Here is a 5654-nt window from a genome sequence, read left to right on the forward strand (position 1 = left end):
AACTCAAATGCCAACACCAAACTATTGAAAAGTTTGGGGCATCAAGAGTGTACCCACGTGAGAGTGGGACAGTTAATGTTAGTTTGGAGTATCCCAAGTTTCTAGGGAAAAGTGGGCAGTTACCTAAAAAAGAGATACTATTCGGATACATGCGTTGAAACCCTAATCCAAAACCCTTTTCCTTAAGCAACACGAAACCTAAGACCCAATACCCCATAACCTAAAAAATATCACATTTCTATTTGTTTTTACCAAAACATTTTTTTTTCCTAAAGCATGTTTCTGGTCCATACAATCCTACACAAATCAATAGTTTCCTCTTGCAAAGTAGATTCAAGAGTGAAGCAGTAACCAGAAAAATGTTCTTACATACAGAGGAAACGTATAAAAAAAATGTGTGATGATTTGTAAACATCAAAAAACTTACACAATGTAGATCATGGGAATGAAGAGATCATCGACTGGAGAAGGGGTAGCAGGAATGATACCATAGAGACGAAAGTGGTAAGAGCACTTTTCTTCTTCGGTTTGGAGAACATGCAAAGAGGACTTTGGTTCGTGTTTCTTTTTCTGAAAGCTAAAATTTAAAAGTTAATGAAGTGGGGAAGAAGAAAGAGTCTATATAGGAGAGAAGAATTGTAAGAGGCAAATAGATCTGAGCCCTTGATCTGAGTTAAAAGGTTATCTAAGGGATCAAATTTGATTTTAAAGAGATGGCAACAAAAAGATAATGGGAATGGACTTGCGTAGGTAAAAGGGTACTCAAGTACTCTCGGTAAGCTATCCCCCAGTGACGTGTGTCCACACTTGAGTTTTCCGAAAGTGAAGTTCAAAAGTTTCCTTCTCAGAGGATTCGAACCAACACTTTTGAGGGGGCAAAATATTACACCCAAATTTCGAGAATAAAATGAATAGACTCGAAATATAGGCTCAAAAAGGTTAAGCTCGAGATCTACAAGCGTTAGCAGTACACTTATACAAATTGTCAAGTGGTTCTAGATCTGTTATTAGCACTTGAGCATGAGTCGCATCGTACGAGCTTGAGTTGCAGGCTCGAAGAAACCAACCTTCTCCAAGGAACGTACTCGACCAAATTACTGGATGAGGAGAAGGTTACATCTGGAACCATGATCTCGAAGCTTAGACGGTCTTGAAAGTGCGTTAGCACAACGATCGAGCTCAATGACGCATTTGGCACGCGGAAAGACTGTTTGGAAATCCCTATTTCATAGGGATTCGTTATTATTATATATTAAGTCCCTATTGTCATGGGATATTATGTAATTAATAAATTTATTGTATTTATTTCAAATGTAAATGCTTGATTGTAACTTCTCTGAATTAGGGGAAGGTATTCTTACAACCGGGTCTATAAATAGCCTAGAGTAATTCATTTGTATTCACGCACAAATGGTACTAGAAAAAACTTAGCCAAATTGCTTTCATTCAAAGCTTTGAGAGAGTAGTGATAATAATAGTGACTCGTGGACTAGGCAGATTTTAACTGCTGAATCACGTAAAAAACCTCTTAATTCTTCTATTTATTCTACATTATTTTTTGGTGCCCTTCATAAATAAGTTGACAAAAAATGACGTCAACAGTTTACATCTTGTGAGTTGCAATGATTATCCTTTGTTCCTTCCTATTTCTTTTATTTCTTACCGTTTCCTCCATGATGAATTCAACAACTTTACATGAGGTACCTTATTTCAAATGATATCATCTCATTTATTTTGTCTTGTGCTTCTTTGGAGTACCAGGGAACCAATCTACATGTTGTGTATTATAGCTTGATACTTGGATTAATATTTGATCAGTAACTTGTAAAAAAAACTTATTTCATCTATATTTTGTATTACTATATAACATTATTTTATAACCATATATGCTAGATGGTTACCACAATCTCGAATGAAGTATGATTAGACTCTTTACTTATAAATTATGAAGAAATATATGTGTCTCATATATTTTTGAATGAATACAAGGTTCTCTTATAAAGAGAGCAATTACAACTAAAAAAAAACTAATTATAGGCTAATATTTACAGTTTCTACTATCATATTTGTTCTGAATTTGCAGCTTTTACAACTTTTACTATATTCGTTTTCTTAAAAAGGGGTATTTTTGTAATTTTCTATCTTGTAGGGGTATTTTTTGTAATTTTGTGTGATTACATATCTATGTTTCTATTTGACTATGTTTATGATTAATAAATGTCTATGGGAACATTTTTTGAATTTGACTATGTTTATGAGCAACAACAATAATTCCTTCAAGTAGTAAGGGCATAAGCTTCACAAATTATGTATATAGGGGCCATATTATAAATTAGTAGACTTATGGGCCATGAGTTAATTAAGATATTTGAAAACAATTAGCTTAGTGTGAAATTACCAAAAAGACTTGATCCTAATAATGAGAGAGGTGGGGTTGAGGGATAATTAGACTTTTAGTTTTAAAGGGTTAGTATAAGTAGAATGAGATGAGATTAAGGTTAATTAAATCTCATTATTTTTGCCTCTCTCTCACTCAACGCAATCAGATCTCTCTCACACTCTCTCTCATTTCATATATCTCTTGGTCTAATTACTTTTTATAATAAAGGTCATGTTTATGATTATTCATGGGATTTAAGGGTAGATATTATGAATTAATTGCTAGAATTGCATGTTAGGGTGTTTATGAACATGTTTTAATGGTAGAAAAAAGCTAAGGAATTATTTATGGTAAATGGTTAAGGTTTGGTTATGTTTTAATGTGGTGTCTAGAGGTTACAGATGAATTTGGTGTTCTTAAACCCTAACCATGCATTTATGAGAATTCTTGAATGAACTCATGAAATTAATGATGGATTGATGTTAGAATGTGTTTATGAAAGTTATATATTGAATTTGGGGTTGATTATATGTTAAAATATGAGTTTATGGATGTTTGGGTTCGTGTTCATCGAAAAAAAACTCAATGAGAAGTCGCAGTTCACGATTTCTGGGTTCTCAGTTAGCACGACCGCACTACTCACCCAAAAAGAGATTGTCTTGTTTCTCCTTTTTTGTTTGGAGTTTGGTATTTTAGGTTAGGAGCTTCATGTAGAACAATTTTAGGAATTTATTATGAGCACTCTGAGTGTGAATCAATCTTGGGAAGGGCACGGGTGAATTCACAACATTTTGACAAGAAATTAAGTTGTGATATGGTATGATATGACTTAGGGATCGATAAGGAAACTTGAGGGGGACGTGAATTGTTGGTTTCTTGGACCTAAAGTAAGAAGAGTGAACACCTGCACACATGGTGTACACTCGACGTACATAAATATGATTATTAAAATTTGGGTTGTATGGTGTATATGATAGTAAGTTATGTGTTATGAACTTTTTGTATGAATGTGTTATGTTATGTTATACACTGAATATATGTTTGGCATGCTTACGTTATGAATATCGTATGCTTCTGTTAGTTAGTGCTCGGTTGCACACTAACCAAAACAACACTAGTACATGGTCGGAACAACATTGGTAATATATGTTTTAATTGTGTTATGTTAAATATGAAGTTGTTATGACTACGTTGTTTATGATGATTATATGCATGTTTAGTCTAGGTTAAATGGTTGTGTCCTACAAGGCTCTTCTTGCTGGGCATTGGCTCACGGGTACTCTGTGTTGCAAGTAAAGATAAAGAGTTGGATACACAACAAGTTGGAGAGCTTGGTGGAGGGCTTACATGTTTAGGTTTCAACAACCTTAGGGGTCAGGCCTATTTGGAACGCTTTATTATTGATTTGTTTTAAAGTTATGAAAGATGTTCGATTAGTTTTTTGTTAGTGTTCGAAGTATTATTTTGAATTGAAATATTGTCGAGCTATTTTAGCTTTCTTTAAAACTATGAGATTCTGAAGTCTCTTTTATTTTAAAGGTTATTGGTCACTTTAATTTTAGTAAAGGTTTAATTTATTTATTTTAAAGACATGTTTTGTCATTAAAGTTTATAAAATGCACACACATAATACTCTATGAAATCGGGGCATTAGATTTACTATATATATTTACACATAAATAATCCTAGAATATTAATGAATTATGACTAAAAGACATGACCTTTAATGATCGAATTTCCAACACTCACTTTAATTTTAGTAAAGGTTTAATTTATTTATTTTAAAGACATGTTTTGTCATTAAAGTTTATAAAATGCACACACATAATACTCTATGAAATCGGGGCATTAGATTTACTATATATATTTACACATAAATAATCCTATAATATTAATGAATTATGACTAAAAGACATGACCTTTAATGATCGAATTTCCAACACTCCTTCTCAAGCTGGTTTGAATATATTTTCCATAGCCAGCTTATCAAATTGCTTCTTGTGTAGTCCCTTTGTCAATACATTAGCTAATTGTTCATTTGTTGGAAGAATTGTCATACATATTATTCCAACATTGAGTTTTTCCTTGATGAAGTGCTTATCCATTTCTATATGTTTTGTGCGATCGTGAAGAACTTGATTTTGGCAATAGAAATAGCAGCTTTGTTGTCACAATGGACCTTCATAGGAATTGAGTAAGGAAACTTCAATTCATCGAGTATTCTATTTGACCGCATCACTTCGCAGATTCCATGGGCAACAACTCTAAATTATGCTTTAGCACTACTTCTAGCTACTATGTTTTATTTTTTTACTCTGCCATGTTACTAGGTTCCCACCAACAAAGGAACGATAGCCAGATGTGGATCTCCTATCAGTACTATTCTTGCCCAGTCTATATTTGTGTATACTTCAATAGTAAGCCTCTCTCTGGATCCGGAGTTCCTTTCAAATATCTTAAGATCCCATAGACAACTTCGAAAAGATTTCCTTCTTGAGAGTGCATGAGCTAACTTACCATACTAACTGCAAACGTGATATTTGGTCAATTTTCCTATGTGTGTTTGATGTTGTTCATTATCCCTTACTTTTTCAAGCTTGCCAGCTTGCAGGGACATACCCAACTGGGTCTATGTGGGGGCTTGAGCCCCCACTAAAAAATATTAAAAGAAATATATTATATTTTATTAATTTTTTAAAAATTATTAACAAAAAGCCCTATAAATATTTTATTATAAAGTTAAGCCCCACAAAATACATAAAATTTCTACAAATAACTATAAATTCTATTTGAAGTAGGCAATTATAATTTTTATATTTATTAATATCAATTTATACATACAATTATTATTTTTAGCCCTCATAGAACAAAATTCCTGGGTCCATCACTCCAGCTTGTAACTTTTAGTTAGGCTCAATTAGAGCCTTTACTATCTTACAACCAAGTAAACATGTTTCTTCAAGGAGATCAATAACATATTTCCTCTAGTTAACAAATATACATTCGTTGGATCTAGCCAGTTCCATTCCAAGAAAATACTTGAGAACTCCCAGACCCTTAATTGAAACTCTTTTACAAGTGTCTTTTTTAAAGCTAATAACTATATTTCATCAACACTAGTTAAAATGATGTCATCAACATAAACAATAAAAATTATAATTTTACCATTTTTTGAATGTTTATAAAATATTGTGTAATTTGCTTGACTCTGTAAGAAACCATAGCTAATAACAACTTTTCCAAAGCATTCAAACCACGCTCTTGGTGACTGTTT

The sequence above is a fragment of the Humulus lupulus genome, chromosome 7, assembly GCF_963169125.1.
Source record: "Humulus lupulus chromosome 7, drHumLupu1.1, whole genome shotgun sequence".
NCBI lineage: Eukaryota > Viridiplantae > Streptophyta > Magnoliopsida > Rosales > Cannabaceae > Humulus > Humulus lupulus.